Source organism: Vipera berus, assembly GCF_964194415.1.
Source record: "Vipera berus genome assembly, chromosome: 2".
Lineage (NCBI taxonomy): Eukaryota > Metazoa > Chordata > Lepidosauria > Squamata > Viperidae > Vipera > Vipera berus.
The window spans coordinates 22,815,436-22,833,842 of NC_138203.1; the positions used below are offsets into that span (position 1 = coordinate 22,815,436).

The window sequence follows — 18,407 nt, forward strand, 5'->3', positions numbered from 1 at the left end:
TGATTTTACTGCAACAGAGAGATTTGGAAGTCAATGCCTTTTGTTTCTTCCCCTCCCTTTCTTCACACCTTTTTTGTTTTCCTTTTTTCTACTGTTGTCCCCTACTATTTGCTTTTGTTTTTTTCACATTTTATGTTATAAATGAATAAAACTAATAATAAAAAAAATATAATGCCTTTTCATACATGAAATATAAATGCTACATATGTATTACAAAAAATATTATACAATTATTTGTTCATACACTTACGTACATGGATGTACGTGCCATCCATGCATGTGTATGTGTTTATGTATGTATGTTTATGTGTTTGTACACATACAGACATGTAGACATGCACATGCACACTAATGTATTAAAATATTTAGATAAACCTGACTATGCAACTAGAACAACTGTCTGTAGCTTTCTCTCCTCTAGCCTCTTCAGGTAATAGACTGCAAATGTTGATCGCACAACATCTGTTTGGTTCAGAACTCATAAAATTATAGGAATATATCCTGCTCTGGGATTCTAATTTGATAGACATATTTCAGTTATTCAAAATTCTTTCATGGGGCACAAATATCTATGAAGTAAAATTAGATAGCCTAAGTTTATCAAATCCAAGATAATTTATCTATTTGAAGTATCATAGTTTTTCCTGAAATGCTCACTTTGGTTCAAGGCACATGAATAAGAAAAATAAAATAATAATAAAAATGTTTGAAAGGGAATCCTGAAATCCCAAATGTTCAGATAGTGCTGTCTTTTTTTTACCAATTGTATTTTATGTCCTTTAATTCCAGTGCTGTTAATTCTTGGGGGGGGGGGGTTGCGCAGAAACTCTATTCAAAACCTTCATTTAAGCATGCCATATCACAAATGCATTTTTTGGGAGGGGGTTGATGGCGGAGTGATAGAGACCCCTGCCTTTATTACCAACCTGGTGGCATTTTGAGCTCCCTTCTACACCTCTAAAGGCCTCCATATTTTCTATGGATTGTTGCTGAGGCTGAACTACAGTTCCACAATAGATATAGAAATCTATGCATTTAACTGAGATACTTTGGAAGGTTTTTTTCCCCACAGTGGGAGCAATGACATTGTTTGAATACATAGAAGCATAGATATTTCCATGCTATTTTACCTTTTTCTTTAACCCTCAAGATCAATCATGAGAATTTAAAGATCTAGTACAATTGTTCATTCTAGTTACTGATATCAGCAAAGTCTGAACTAGAAATACATTCTTCCAGCTGCTTAATGCTTCTTTTAATAATAGTTCACAAAGGAAGAATTATTTTTAAGGGAAATGAGGTCATTAAAACCAAATTTATATTTGATTGCATGGGTTCAAATATGAATATAAGACCTGAGCATGAAAACAGCATGGACTGCATGCAATATATTATGTCTATTTTCATAACCAGGATTATTGGACATTTTTCTTAGAATTAATAAGTTTTAAAAGCTTCTGAAACATTAATAAATTAAAAAAATACTTCGTTACTCAAAATCCTACTTTTTTCTCAAAGGAGAAAAACAATACACTATAAATACTTATCACTGCCTTCAGATTAGTAGTAATCCATTTTAACTGAATTAAACAGAGAAACATTAATCCAAGGAGAGAAATAAACTATTAAAGACAGTAATTGTGACAAATACCAAAGCTGTTTATCCGAGGATTGATTATATAATCAAGCCTGAGGGTACCAAAAAAACTTCACATTTGTAAAAAGCAGTGATCACTGATTATTTGCAATTAGTCTACCAAGTCTAAGCCTTAATTTAGAAGTATTCTTTGGCAAACTCTATTTAAATACAGCCCTGTTCTATGTTTAAAGGTGTGTTGTACTCTTTTTAGTCAGAAAGATGCATCCTTTTAAGTCACCCAGCTAGCAGGGCCAAGAATACAACACTTCCATGGTGCTTCTTGTCAGTTCAGTTCAATCCATCTTATTTATGACAAAGATCAGTTAGTTCCAGGCTTCAACAAATTTATGAATCTTGATTCAGGTATTGTTTTATATGCCTGGTTCAGAGAAGGTATGGATAATCATCATGGATTAACCATGGTCAAGTTGGTTCTTCCTAAAAGGAGAGGAAAAAACCTGCACATATACTACAGTACACGTTAACAGTATCTGTAGTTATACAACAGTATTTAACTTGAGTTGGGTGAGGTTACTCCTAGGGAAGTCTCCCATTGTTAAGAGATCAATTCTATTGCAACATGGCAGCTTTATTCATTATCACCATTCACCCATACTTTGACATTCAAAGGCAAATTGGCTTTCAAGGTTGAAGGTTGTTGCCTAACTGAGGCTATCGTTTCTTTCCTTCAGCTCTTTGTTACAGCTGGATAGCTCCAGCTGCTACAATCTGGTAGCAAAGATCTGCAAAATTGCTATTGCTTCAAAGCAGATGCTTCTGCTATGCTGAAAACAGAAAGCAGATTTACTGTATAGCAGTTCTTGGGATATTTTGAGCCTAAAATACTTAGACTGTTCATTTGTTCCCTCCTGTTGTGATTCAGGGTCAGCCTGTGGGTTCGGCAGTTGGGTCAGACGACTCAGAGGATGAGGGGGGTGTTGAAGATCTTGCTGATGATAGCCCTCATGCAGGCCCCTCCCACTTGGTCACCATGGAGACCCAGCTATGTGAGCCTGACAGTGTGGATGAAGATGACCCACAGCTGGCCCTGTTCAAGGATGCCCGACGCAGGAGGCATTCAAGTAGGAGTAAACAGAGGAAGGCTGTGGGGCTTCTCGGAAGGAGGCAGAGAGAGGCCATGCCCTGAACTCTTTATAAAGGGAATGTGTGGGGGAGGGCTGGTTTGCTGAAAGCAACCGCTCAGATAGTGTTTCAAAGCTCCTGTATCTTGGTTCGTGTCTTGTTTGTTTTTTGTAGTCATAAATTTGGCAGACGTACTTCCAGCCTATTGCCGTTTGTAAAGGGGTTGCCTTTTCTGCAGGGCCGGTAGCAGGCTGGTACAGAACACCTCCGCCCAGTGCGTTCCCACAGAGAGGGCCTCCTCAGGGTGCCGCCGTTCGGAGAATGCCGTCTGGTGACCCCCAGGGGGAGGGCGTTCTCTGTGGGTGCGCCTGACCTGTGGAACCGTTTACCGGTTGAGCTCCGGATGGCTCCCGACCTTCGCTCCTTCCGACGCGACCTAAAAACCTATTTGTTTGAACAAGCGGGCCTGGTCTGATGGGTTTTGTTTTAATTATTGTTTTAATGTAATTTATTTTCTGCATTTGGGCACTAGGGTTTAATTTGTTTTTAATTTCTGTATTTTGGGTACTTTGGTTTTTATGTCCCTGTTCACCGCCCTGAGTCCTTCGGGAGAAGGGCGGTATACAAATCAAATAAATAAATAAATAAATAAATTTGTTGTACACTGGCAAACTCATGCTATTTCCAGCATTTGTAAACAAAATGATCTTTTTACAGGTTTAGCTCAAAACAACCAAAAACTAGCTGAAAGGGGATAAAGAGAAATTTCTGGCTCCTGTATTTCATAAATACACTACATAATTATTTAGAGTATCAAGCTATAAAAATATCTATTTTTAAATATCAGATTTAATTCATGTATTAATTTATGTTATATGACTGTAAACATAATATTTTTTCTTCTGTTTTCTCAAGAATTAGGCATGAAAACCAGCTGGGTGACCTTGAGCCAATCATTCTCGTTCAACACAACCTACTCACATGGTTGTTATTGTGGAGATATTGGAGGAGAAAAGAATATGTTTGCTGCCTTCAGTTATTTATAAAAATAATAAAGGCAGTATAAAAATTAATTTGTTGATTACTTAATTAATACTGGCAAATAAAAAACAGACACATCAATATTATGGAAATTTTTCTACTTCCCAATCTAGACTACAATTCTGGTGATTTCCCTTGTAAGTACTAACCAGGTTTGAGCCTCCTTAACTTTTCTTATAATTTTTATTTTCACATTAAACCAAAATTACTAGATACATCCATCTAGCTGGGCATTAATTAAAACAGACAAACAACCAAAGCCCTCTCTTTACAGCCCTGTAAAACCTCTGTAAAAGGTAAAGGTAAAGGTTCCCCCGCACATGCGTGCTAGTCGTTTCCGACTCTAGGGGATGGTGCTCATCTCCGTTTCAAAGCCGAAGAGCCAGCGCTTGTCCAAGGACATCTCCATGGTCATGTGGCCGGCATGACTAGACACCAAAGGCGCATGGAACGCTGTTACCTTCCCACCGTAGTGGTCCCTATTTTTCTACTTGCATTTTTACGTGCTTTCAAACTGCTAGGTTGGCAGAAGCTGGGACAAGTAACAGGCACTCACTCTGCTATGCGGCACTCGGGATTCGACCTGCCAAACTGTCGACAATCTGATCGACCAGCTCAGCGTCCTAATCCACTGAGCCACCGTGTCCCTTAAAGAACCAAATAAGCCACCATAAAAACACAATGTAAAAACAATTTAAAGAATGAACAATAATCATAACAATAATCTTTATAGAATTTTAAATTTAAATTTTAAATTTCAGCCCCCTAAGAATTTATTCCAATAAGATTTGAATTTTAAATATCAAAGTTTGAACTAGTGGATCAAATAATCATACTGATGATATCAAATAGTTCTTATGAAGCTACTCAGAATGACATAAATTAAACACAAGAGAAAGTACATTATACATCCTTTGATCCCGGTACTTATTTTACTATTTAAGTGTTAAGGGAGAAGAGAGCAAAAGAAGATCGAGAGAAGAAAAGGAGGAAACATCTATGTAGCTGGGTTTGATCTAAAGATTCTCTAATTCAGCAACCAATGTGCTATGGAAAATTAGATCCTCATGGGAAGCTTGTGTGAAAGACATCAAGAGTATAAACCTCTCTTGCTATTATTATATTAAAAAGTGTTCACAATGAAATGAGAAATATATAATGTGAAGCTACTATTTTTTATTTTTTATTTTAATTCCATTTATATCCCGCCCTTCTCCGAAGACTCAGGGCGGCTTACAAGCTTAGCAGTAGCCTTCATTCTATGTATATGCCTGCTTATTAGGGCTTTCACACACACCCCAGCGGCATTATTACAAAGTCAGCTTAATTGCCCCCAACAATCTGGGTCCTCATTTTACCTACCTTGGAAGGATGGAAGGCTGAGTCAACCTTGAGCCTGGTGGGATGCGAACCTGCACTAATTGCAGGCAGCTGGTGTTACTTAAGGAGGCATTAGCCCACTGCTCCACCAAGGCTCTTTGGCCAATAGACACTGAGAAATCCTTTACTGATTTGTCTAATTCTAATCAAAAGCTACTTGTGTGAATACATATTATTTCTTGTCCATTATCTTGCCTATTTACTTTCATTAGCTAAACATGGGTTCTAGTAGCACAGGGGAAGGAGAAAAGCTGCACGTAACTTAATAAACCTATTTTAATGTTCGTATGGAGATAGAGAAAATCAACCGTAAAAGGCTTAAAGAGATATAAATTGGTGGGTATGGGTAGAAAAACATGCTACTTTCTTGTATTTATTGACTATAAAACATAATAAATCTGATGATTAAAGAACCAGTAAAGAAACAGATCATTAATGAAATTTTCAGGGCAGGTTTTGCAGTTCTATTCATAGCTACATCAAAATAAAGCCCAACTGAATTCAGTGGTGCCTTCTTCTGACTGAAACCATTGAACTTATGACATATACTGAACAATGGAATATAAAATGAGAGCAGAGCCCACTCCTTACTAGCACTGATGTTACCTAGTTTGGGTAATGAAATATCTCAAAGAAAACAACCAAGCTCAGAGAGAGCAAGGACTCCTCATTTCAATCCTGAGCTACAAATATTCTCCTTTATCAGTTGTGACCTTCAACAAAAGATCTTTGTCAGCTGAAAGACAACTTTTAATTATAATTAGAAATACAAACTATCCTCACAAAAATATGACCACTTCACTGTTACTATGAGCTAGGACTTTCATTAAAAATAATAATCACAGTCTTCACCCTCTTCTTGATAATTTGTCTTGTTCTCTGGCTTCCTCTATGATGTTTTGTCCTGGGAATTATGTTGCTACCACAAACCCTATCGAAGTCACTGCCAAAATTAATTTTTAATGTGAGAAAAGAAAAGAAACTGTATTCAGTCAGTTTAATTAATTCAGTTTCTGACATGACGCTGTTCAAGTTTTGTCCTGTTCTTTTCCATTTTTAGAAGTATTGGCCCATTGACATATCCCTCAAAACCTTAGTTGGCTTCTGTCTAAAATTAGACTGTTTGGCCTAGTACTTTCCTTCATTCACATCTTTCAGTTCAACTCCTTGCAATTCTCTTTTAGCACATGATATCAGGCTCAATTCCTATCACAGCCAATGGGTCAACATTTGGTCGATCCAGAAAAAAATCAGACACTGCATTTGCAGTAAAACATTAGAAAGAAAAAAAAGAACAATGCAAACATTAGATGATGAAATCTAATTTATGGAATCTTAAGCTGTTATTAAGACTTTCAGAAAATTCCAATTCAATTTTTTACAACATGAAGAGAACCAATATAAGCTTCTATGCTGTTAGAGCCATCAGCCTTAGGTAGACCAGACATTTATTTATTTAATTAAATTTTTATACCGCCCTTCTCCCGAAGGACTCAGGGCGGTGAACAGGGCATATCTTAAAACTACAAAAGTACAAAAGTTAAAAAAGAATTAAATTATTGCCCACAATAAAAACAATAATATATATATATAAATATTAAAACCCTAAGTGATTCCCCATCAGGCCAGGCCAGCTTGTTCAAATAAATGGGTCTTTAACCCGCGCCGGAAGGAGCGGAGATCCGGTGCCATCCGGAGCTCAACCGGCAGCTGGTTCCACAAAGCCGGAGCGCCCACAGAGAAGGCCCTCCCCCTGGGGGCCACCAGCCGACATTCTCTGACTGGAGGCACCCTGAGGAGGCCCTCTCTGTGGGAACGCATGGGGCGGAGGGGAGTTGACGCCGGCAGCAGGTGGTCCCCGAGGTATTCCGGACCCATGCCATGTAAGGACTTAAAAACCACCACTAAGACCTTGAACCTCACCCGGAAGACAACTGGTAACCAATGCAGCTCGCGGAGCAAAGGTGTAACATGGGAGTACCGGGAAACTCCCAAGACAACTCTCGCGGCCGCATTCTGTACCAGTTGGAGCCTCCGAGTGGTCTTCAAGGGAAGCCCCATGTAGAGAGCATTGCAATAGTCAAGACGAGAGGTCACGAGCGCATGAGTGACCGTACACAGGGCATCCCGGTCTAGGTAGGGCTGCAACTGCCGCACCAGGCGAACCTGTGCGAAAGCCCCCCTGGTCACGGCTACTACATGATCTTCTAAGAAGACAATGAAACATGACCAGATAAGCTAATTCTAATTTATTGTAAGGCTATCTTAAGAGAATCCTGCAAGTCTGAACATACAATTCTCCTGCTTCACAGCTCAGTAACATAAGAAGCGTTCCTCTCGAGCCTCTTGTTCTGCCCACCATGCAGCTTTGGACTATGCTCCCTCTTATCTTACTGTTGTCCAAGAAGCATCTCTTTACCCTTTCTCCCAAGGTTATTCTCACATACCATTAAAAAAGTCCAGATCCAACTCGCATGTCCCAAACCTAAAGATGATTGGAGGTATAGTTCAATAATATCTGGAGGGTTTGGTTCTTCAGATTTCCTTATAAAAGACTTTTTTCTCCTTCTGTTCAATTGGAGACTGTCTGGACAGTACCTACAGTTTCCTTAGCAAAGTTTTTCAGATGTAGTTTGCCATTGCCATCTTCCTACAGCTGACTGAAAGTGACTTACTCAAGACTCCCAACTGGCATTATGCTCAAACGGTAGGACTAGAACTCACGGTCTCCTAGTTTTTAACCTGATGCCTTGTGCACTACAGCAAACTGACTGCCAAAAAAAGAGTTATTACCATCAATAGCATCAAAAGACTCAAGTGTTAATATCTCCCACCCATAGGTTATACTGGAATATTGCTAACAATGGTAATTTTGTTTACTTCATTTTCCCATTCTTAATGTAATTTTCTTATTTTATTTCAAATATGTTATTAATAGCTATTATTTTATCTATTAATGTTTAGTTTTTAAACTGCTTTCTTAGGACTAAGGTATTCTTAAAACAACAATACTATATAAAGCAGTTCCCCAGTTACTGCATGCCACCCAATGTCTTCTGAAATAGAACTGCAGTGAATTTGATGAAAATAATGAATTATTCAAAAGGACAAGTCCAAAATTATCAAGCTCAAACACAGCTGCATTGTTTTAACATTTTCCTTATTCATTCTGTTTTCATTTTAAACCTTCCTTTTGAATAGAAAACAAGTTAACATCCACAAACAGAGCTCCACTCAGACTGAACACCAACTCAGTCCTCTACAACATTGCAAGACATTTAAATACTTTATTAGTTCCTCTGATCAGCAACACCACCATCACATCATTATTTTTCAAAAGGCAACTGGGCTGACTCTTTAAATTGCTCAGAGAGAGCTATGAAGTGGTATATAAATCTAAGTGTTATTGCTATTGCTATTAAGTCTGCAGTTAATATAGACAACTTTTCCAATTACTATGAATGGACAGTGTTAGATACAGGGTTTGTTGCTTGATTGACGAGATGAGGCGAGTGAGTTCAGCAAGAATCATTCTTTATTCGTGTGCAGGAACTGAACTGAGAAACAGGGCTGTGAATGCAGCAATTTATGCCCTGGCCTCTAGGCGGTGGCCAATAGGTTTAAAGCAACCTATTGCCACCCTAGAAGCAGCCAATGGCAGCGCTGGAGACAGGTTGTCTGAGGAGCTGGAAGCCATTAGCCAGCTTCCCTGCTTAAGCAACCTTCCAGCAATTAACCCCACATGATATTCTTAAATAAGACTAAGCCCAATACATTACACCTCTCCCCCCTAGAATGTACACACATTATAACAACAAAGGAATGATTACAGCAATTACAAGTTTTAGAGAGATTCAAAAGTAGTATGCAAGCATACACATTTTCCCATACTTGCTAATACAGAGGCTCTCCTGGCTAGCATCAATCAATGACACATACAACATTATAGCTCAGTTATTTTGGAACAAAATCTTGTAAATATGCAGGAGGTTTGCGAACCCTTGTGGAACTCCTGGGAGAGCCAGGCACTCCCTGGCCTACCAGCTTGGCTGCCGGACTGGGTAGACCAGGGTCCATAAGATCAAGTAAGTCTGGCTGATTCAGAATTCTCTGGCTGGCCATTTCAGGTCGGCCCACCCCAGAGTCCAATCGTTCCGCAGAGTTAGCACAGCAGCTGTAGTGTTCTGGTTGACTCCTCTGTCAGGGGTCTCATGTTGCACTCCTGAGCTTTGCCCCCCTATGACCACCTCCCCGTTGCTCTGACTGCTTGGGACCTCAGAGCATATGGATTGATCGGCCTGGCTGCCGGTTTGCGGTTTGTGGATGGGACCTGAGATGAAGTCCTTGCTTTGTGGCCATTCTGGAAAATGCTTTCTAAGCTGATCTATGTGGCAATGGACAACTCGCCCGCTCTCTAGGCCCACTTCGTATGAGAGGGGGCCTGATGTTTTGATGATTTTCTTGGCACCAACTAGTTCGCATGCACATAGTTCCGGGCCCACACCCTGTCACCCACTTGCAACCCCCTCAGTGGGTTCTGTGCTTGGTGTGGAATGTTGGCAGAGCAAAAAGTCGGCCAGTCTGTGGTGCCAGTCTCCAGTCACTATATGCTTCAATGATTTTTTTGTGGTGCGCACCATTCGTTCGGCTTGACCATTACTGGATGGGTGAAATGGAGCCAATGTCGCATGCCTAATGAGGTTTGCCCTCAGGAAAGCCTGAAATTCTGCTGCAGTAAATTGGGCCACATTATCGGACACTATGACGTCTGGTAGCCTGTGCATTGCAAAGAGTTTCCTAAGCACCTGGATGGTCCTAGCAGTAGTCCTATTTGTGATTGGTATAACTTCCAGCCATTTAGAGTGGCTGTCAACCACTATAAGAAAGAGCTGTACCTGAAAGGGCCCAGCGAAGTCTATATGAATCCTCGACCAGAGTGTGTGTGTCTCCTTCCACCTGTGGATGGAAGCATTTGGCATTTCAGGCCTTGACTGCTGACATGTGTAACACCCATGTACCTGAGCTTATCTAATCCTGGCCACCATAAATAGCTTTGTGCCAAAGCTTTCATGTGAACAATACCTTCATGAAGCGATTGCAATACTCTGTCCCTTAATGAAGTGGGAACAATGACCCTGTTCCCCCATCGAATACAATCCTTATAAGCTGAGAGCTCGTGTCTCCTAGTGAAGTAGATCTGGAACTCTGGGCCAGGGCTTTTTTGTAGCCACCCTGTGTGGACCCAAGATAGCACTCTGCTTAGAGTTTTGTCTGCCGCTGTTTCTGCGGCTATGTCCCCCGCATGGAGGGGAAACTCTGATAGGTCCTGAATGGACAAAACGTGGGCTGCTGGGGCTGGATCTGGCTCGATTTGAGGCAGTGGAAGCCTGCTCAGGCCATCTGCATGGCCCATGTCCTTGCCGGGTTTGTGAATTAGCTTAAAGATGTAAGCTGATAAAAAATGGACCATCTCAACATTCTAGGGGATAAGATGTGGAGTGTCTGTCTGTCTGTAGTGAATAACCCCAGGAGCGGTTTATGGTCTGTGAAGACCATGAAGACCCTACCATACAAGTAGTCGTGGAATTTTTTTACTCCAGATACTATGGCCAATGCCTCCTTATCAATTTGTGCGTAATTACACTCTGTGGAAGACAGTGTCCTGGAATAAAAGGCAATTGGAACTTGAGTCCCATTGCTCTCCAAGTGACCTAGGACAGCCCCCATCCCATATGGGGATGCGTCACATGCAAGGCAAACTGGCATCGATTCCTTAAAGTGAGTGATCGTGGAACTGACAGACAGTAGAGACTTCAATTCCTGAAAAGTTCTTTCATGAACACTAGTCCACTTCCACACAGTATTTTTGTCTAAGAGCTGGTGTAACGACTCTGCCACTGTGGCCTTGTTAGGAAGGAACACATGGTAAAAATTTAGGAGGCCTAGGAATGCCTGAAGCTCTCCTTTCATTTTGGGGCTGGGTGCCATCTGAATGGCTTTTACTTTAGACTCAGTGGAGTGGATGCCATCAGCATCTATACAGTAACCCAAGAACTCAGTTGAAGGGACTCCAATACTACACTTATTCTTTTTGAGCTTGAGGCCTGCATCACACAGCCTTTGAAGGACGGCTCTGACTCTCCTTGCTAGCACCTCAGTGGACTCACCGGCGATGAGCACATCATCAAAATAGGGGCAAAGCCCCGGAATGCCCTTGAGCGTCCACTCCATAATGCCTTGAAAAATGCTGGGGGCTATGCTGACTCCGAATTGCAGGCGTTTTACTTTAAATGACCCTCTGTGGGTTACAATTGTCTGTGCTGTGGCTGTGGCCTTGTCAACAGAAAGCTGTTGGTAGGCCTGAGCCAAGTCTAATTTTGCAAAATTTGTACCACCTTGCAAGGATGCTAGGCTGTGGCTTACTACTGGTACTGGGTATGCATGCTGTTTGAGTGCACGATTAATTGTGCATTTGTAATCATCATAGATTCGGACCTCCCCATTGGCTTTTAGTGGCGTTACGAGTGGGGTCTCCCATTCACCCCCAACTACTGGCTGAAGTACTCCCTGTTCTACAAGTTTATCTAACAGCATTTATTTTGTGTTTAAAAGCAAATGGCACCCTATGACGTTTAATCCTGACCAGCACTACAGTAGGATCTAGTTTAAATGTTATTGGTGGACCCATGTACGTCCCCAGAGCTGAGTCAAACACATCTGCGGATTCCTCACATACTGTTGCTAGACTTGCGACTTGCGTCTGGCTGATTCCGGTTACTTGGATGCCTAGTGCATCAAACCAGTCGAGCCCGATCAGGCTCATTAGCTGACCTCCTTCTACAACAATGTCCAGGTGCCAGAAAACCCCTTAAATTTAATGGCTAAAGTGGCCTCACCCTTGTCTGTGGCTCTAGCATTCTGGAAGTCGATTAGTACAATGTCAGATGGCCTCAGCTTGGCCCATCTCTTGCTGCGATTGCAGATGAAATTAAATGTCTCAAGTAAAATAATGGATACGGCTGAGCCCGTGTCCAGCTCTATCTTGCAGGGACCCCTTGCAGCTCCACCTGCAGTCTAAACTTCGGCTTAATAGGGCAGCAAGCTCCCATGCGGCAAATACTTCTGTGGCTGGAGCAAAACCCTACACTATACTGTCCCAGGGCCCCAGTACCTCTCCTCGTCAGAATGCCCGACTGGCAATTCAATTGCCGGTCCCTTTGGTGACCTCTGCAGATGGACGCGATGTGGCCTGTCTTTCCGCAGGCACGACACGTGGCTGTCCGGAACCTACAGTCCATGCGTTGGTGGCGGCCGCCACATCCTGGGTACCTAAGGAAGGGATCTGCCTTGTAAGTTGCCCCTTGTTGCTTCTTGTTGTGATGCTGTTGGTCATTGTGTCTTTGTAGCTTGTTGACTTCTGTGTTGTCTTCTGGATCTTCCACGTGTTTGGCATCCTCATGGATGGCTTCCTCGTGCTGTGCTGTTTTGGTGGACCACATGGCTCATACAGCTACGCTGGCGGCTTCGTCTGCCATGATCTCTTTCAGCGTGTCTGGGAACGACAGTGTCTCTTTGGCGAAGAGTTTTTGCTGTAACTCTCGATTCCGGAGACCGCAGACAAGCCAGTCTCGTAGCCTCTCCTCGACGTCAGAGAACTGGCAAAGGCGTGTGGCCTTCCTCAACGCCACGATGAATTCAGATGCTGTTTCACCTGGTTGCTGAACCCTCTGCTCGAATGCATGGCGCCAAGCGATTACCGACAGCTTGGGCTGGAAGTGGTCTCCGAGCCATTTCTTCAAGTCCATGAATGTTACGGACTCCAATGGCATTGGCGCGAACAAGTTCTCAGCGATGTCAAACGTGGCTGGGCCACACACACACAGGAGCGTAGGGGCGTTCAGGCCATCCTCGGCAACTTTTTTTTTAATCCCATTTATATCCCGCCCTTCTCCGAAGACTCAGGGTGGCTTACAATCTAAAGCACAATGTGCTTAGCAATGGCACTTGATTCGTGCGTAGATAGTTCTCGACCCTGGATAGATACGAAGACCATCTTTCCGGGTGAGCTATATCAAATTCTTCCAGCTTTCCTACCTTTGCCATTTTGGCTGGTCTTTGCGGCTGGGGCTCGTTGTCATCTTGTCCTGCTCCTCTGTTGCCCAGGGACTGGTCCTTTGGGCACGTATTCACTAGCGTGGCTGTGCTAGGCCGAACATAAGGGGGGAATTGCCTTTCCCACCAAGTGTGTTCGGCCTCTCCCCTAGTGACTTTTCAGCTCAGTTGGAGGAGCAGGATCCCACCTTCATCACCAGTGTTAGATACTGGGTTCGTTGCTTGATTGACGAGATGAGGCAAGTAAATTCAGCAAGAATCATTCTTTATTTGGTTGCAGGAACTGAACTGGGAAACAGGGCTGGGAATTCAGCAATTTATACCCTGGCCTCTAGGCAGCAGCCAATAGGTTTAAAGCAACCTATTGCCGCCCTAGAAGCAGCCAATGGCGGCACTGGAGATGGGTTGTCTGAGGAGCTGGGAGCCGTTAGCCAGCTTCCCAGCTTAAGCAACCTTCCAGCAATTAACCCCACATGATATACTTAAGTAAGACCAGTGCTTTTTTGTAAAAGAAAAAGGTGCCGGAACTCACAAATGTCACACAACCCACCTTGCCTACCCTACAAGGTTCCATCCAAATAAGGTGCCGGAACTCCATTCTGAGCGTTCTATGAGAAAAAAAGCCTTAGAAAGGGGTGAGAAATGGAAATGTTGACCTTTCTTTCTTTCTACACTCCAGGGTTCTGGATAGTTTGGGTCTTCTGATGTCAGAGGATTATGGCAAATTGTTCTGCTATTATTGATTTTTAAAAAGTATTCATAATTTAGCCTTATACTAGCAGTGAATACAATATTAGAAAAAATACCACATTAAGATAAAAGTTCACTTATGTTAAAAGAGGATTGAAGAGTTGTATTGATAACATTTAGTGACATATGTTCAATTCTACACATCCAAGGCTTTCAGAGTGAAGAGCTAATTGCAAATGATTTTAATAAACAAGCAAATAAATATAAAGTTCTCTTCTGAGTCTTATATGTATAAATATTTCAATGGAAGTGAGTTAGATTGTTTTGGTTCCTTTTATTTCATCCTAAGTATGAACTGGAGAAGGAAATGGCAACCCACTCCAGTATCTTTGCCATGAAAACCCTATGGACAGTACTAAAAGGCAAAATGATATGACGCTGGAAGATGAGCCCCTCAGGTCGGAAGGCGTCCAATATGCTACTGGGGAAGAGCAGAGGGCTAGTACTAGTAGCGCCAGAAAGAATGAAGCGACTGGGCCAAAGCCGAAAGGACGCTCAGCTGTGGATATGTCTGGTGGTGAAAGGAAAGTCCAATGCTGTAAAGATTTTTTCTCCATAGGAACCTGGAATGTAAGATCCATGAATCAAGGAAAGCTGGACGTGGTCAAACAAGAGATGACAAGACTAAACATTGACATCTTAGGTATCAGCGAACTAAAATGGACAGGAATGGGTGAATTTAATTCAGATGACCATCAGGTATACTACTGCAGGCAAGAATCCCTCAGAAGAAATGGAGTAGCCTTCATAGTCAATAAAAAAATAGGAAAAGCAATACTGGGATAAAATCCTCAAAATGACAGAATGATCTCAGTTCGAATCCAAGGCAAACCATTCAATATCACAGTAGTCCAAGTCTATGCCCCAACCACCGGTGCTGAAGAGGATGAAATTGACCGGTTCTATGAAGCCCTACAGCACCTTATAGAACTAACACCCAGAAATGATGTCCTTATCATCATGGGGGATTGGAATGCTAAAGTAGGAAGCCAAAAGATAACTGGAATAACAGGCAAGTTTGGCCTTGGAGTACAAAATGAAGCAGGGCACAGGCTGATAGAATTCTGTCAAGAGAATACGATGGTCATAGCAAACACTCTTTTCCAACAACCCAAGAGACGGCTTTACACATGGACATCACCAGACGGTCAACACAGAAATCAGATTGACTATATGCTCTGCAGCCAAAGATGGAGAAGCTCTATACAGTCAGTAAAAACAAGACCAGGAGCTGACTGTGGCTCAGACCATGAGCTTCTTGTTGCAAAGTTTAGGCTTAAATTAAAGAAAGTATGGAAAAGCGCTAGGCCAGTCAGGTATGAATTAAATCATATCCCTGTTGAATATATAGTAGAGGTGACAAATAGATTTAAGGAATTAGACCTGATAGACAGAGTGCCTGAAGAACTATGGACAGAGGTTCGCAACATTGTACAACAGGTAGCAACCAAAACCATCCCAAAGAAAAAGAAATGCAAGAAAGCAAAATGGCTATCTGAGGAAGCTTTGCAAATAGCTGAGGAAAGGAGGGAAGCGAAAGGCAAGGGAGAAAAAGAAAGATATGCCCAATTAAATGCAGAATTCCAAAGAATAGCTAGAAGAGATAAGAATGCCTTCTTAAATGAACAATGCAAAGAAATAGAAGAAAACAATAGAATAGGGAGGACCAGAGATCTTTTCAAGAAAATTGGAGAGATGAAAGGAACGTTTTATGCAAAAATGGGCATGATAAAGGACCAAAATGGCAGGGACCTAACAGAGGCAGAAGAGATTAAGAAGAGGTGGCAAAATTACACAGAAGAACTATACAAGAATGAGCTTAACGTCCCAGATAATCACAATGAGGTGGTCACTGACCTCGAGCCAGACATCCTAGAATGTGAAGTGAAGTGGGCCTTAGAAAAGCTGAGCAACAACAAAGCTAGTGGAGGTGACAGTATTCCAGCTGAGCTATTCAAAATCTTAAAAGACGATGCAGTAAAAGTGCTACACTCAATTTGCCAGCAAATTTGGAAAACTCAACAGTGGCCACAGGATTGGAAAAGATCAGTTTACATTCCAATTCCAAAGAAAGGCAGTGCCAAAGAATGTTCAAACTATCGCACCATTGAACTCATCTCTCATGCTAGTAAAGTTATGCTTAAAATTCTACAAGCTAGACTCCAGCAGTATGTGGATCGAGAACTACCAGAAGTACAGGCAGGATTTCGAAGAGGCAGAGGAACTAGAGATCAAATTGCTAACATACGCTGGATCATGGAGAAAGCTAGAGAGTTCCAGAAAAACATCTACTTCTGCTTCATTGACTATGCTAAAGTCTTTGATTGTGTGGATCATAACAAACTCTGGCAAGTCCTTAAAGAGATGGGCATACCAGACCATCTTATTTGTCTCTTGAGAAATCTATATGCGGGCCAAGAAGCAACAGTGAGAACTGGACACGGAACCACTGATTGGTTCCAAATTGGGAAAGGAGTCCGGCAAGGCTGTATACTGTCGCCTTGCCTATTTAACTTATATGCAGAGCACATCATGAGAAAGGCAGGGCTAGATGAATCAAAAGTTGGAATTAAGATTGCCGGAAGAAACATCAACAACCTAAGATATGCAGATGATACCACTCTAATGGCAGAAAGTGAAGAAGAGCTAAAGAGCCTCTTGTTGCGGGTAAAGAAGGAGAGTGCAAAACTTGGGTTGAAACTAAACATTAAGAAAACCAAGATCATGGCATCTGGCCCTCTCAATTCCTGGCAAATAGATGGGGAAGAAATGGAGGTAGTGACAGATTTTATTTTCCTGGGCTCCAAGACCACTGCAGATGGGGACTGTAGCCAAGAAATTAAAAGACACTTGCTCCTCGGGAGGAAAGCCATGGCAAATCTAGACAGCACACTAAAAAGCAGAGACATCACCCTGTCAACAAAAGTGCGTATAGTCAAGGCTATGGTCTTCCCAGTTGCAATGTATGGCAGTGAAAGCTGGACCATAAGAAAGGCTGAGCGCCAAAGAATTGAAGCCTTTGAACTATGGTGCTGGAGAAGACTCCTGCGAGTTCCTTGGACTGCAAGGCGATCAAACCGGTCAGTCCTAGAGGAGATCAACCCTGACTGCTCTTTAGAAGGCCAGATCCTGAAGCTAAAACTCAAATACTTTGGCCACTTAATGAGAAGGAAGGACTCACTGGAGAAGAGCCTAATGCTGGGAAAGATTGAGGGCAATAGAAGAAGGGGACGACAGAGAATGAGGTGGCTGGATGGAGTCATTGAAGCAGTAGGTGTGAGCTTAGATGGACTCCAGAAGATGGTAGAGGACAGGAAGGCCTGGAGGAACATTGTCCATAGGGTTGCGATGGGTCGGACACGACTTCGCAACTAACAACAACAATGAACAGTATTTCCATCTTAAAGGAATACTATGACTTTCCCTAAAATATAGCTGTGGGATCCTTACACTATCTTTGAATACTTTTAATATTTTTAAGGCAAACTTAATCCATCATAGTCAAAATATCAATTCATTCAAGAATGAGTTAAGTACAACGGTGAAACAAAATTGGTCTCAATTAAAACAAGTTAAATCTTGACAACTGTTTCTTTTTCACCAAAATATAGAACTGTGAAACTGAATTGAAATGTATGCTATTTTAATATGCCAATTGTAGAGAAGGACTGAACAAATATTAAATGGAATCATTAAGTACTAGTGGAGATGACTGTCTGCTTGCTTTTCTGACTTGAAGATTTTATGTGGAAATAAGTCCCAGTAGTTTCTTTGGAACTCCCTCCTACACAACCATGTGTAGAGTTAATTCATGTAACGTAGGCAACTAGTTCTCCCTGAGTTTCAAAGGTGATTGCACTGGGATTGCTTTTCACTGTCTTTTATGATACTCTCTGCATGACACAATACAAAATCTTTCTTTCATTCTGACTAGCTCATTTGGGAGTGCTTTTGTTCCTTTCATTGAACACCTGGCTTACAAAACTCTGTAAAAATATGTATTTTTAGGTTTGTGGGAGGGAGCTATCAAAAAAGATGAATACCAAGAGCATAGGGTTGATCAAGACATAACACTCAGCAACTTGGTGACCTACATTTTTATTAGGGTAATTACATTTCTGAAGCTATGTCACCATTTTGTTTGAAAACCTACACTTGCAGGATGTCAGCAAATGCACAACTGATCAGCTAAGAATGTCTGAATGTCTTCAAAGATTGGTAGAAAAATGTAGGAGACTCTGACCACAATAGTCAAAAATGAAAACTAAGAAAAAAGAGAAAATGAATGATACAAGTAAGTCAAAGAAGATATATCTAAGAAGAGAACATTTATTTCACATAAAAATAATTTAGAATGGATAAATAGAATTGTCAATAATGACATGGGATAGCTGGAGCAATA

General features: G+C 41.6%; 1 protein-coding gene across 1 annotated transcript in view; it reads right to left on the reverse strand.

Moving 5' to 3' along the window:
- The window catches only part of HCN1 (hyperpolarization activated cyclic nucleotide gated potassium channel 1), a gene marked incomplete at both ends in the record, with an annotated part of 171,775 nt that overhangs the window by 40,416 nt on the left and 112,952 nt on the right, over positions 1 to 18,407 (reverse strand). The gene's annotated exons all lie outside the window — the stretch shown is intronic.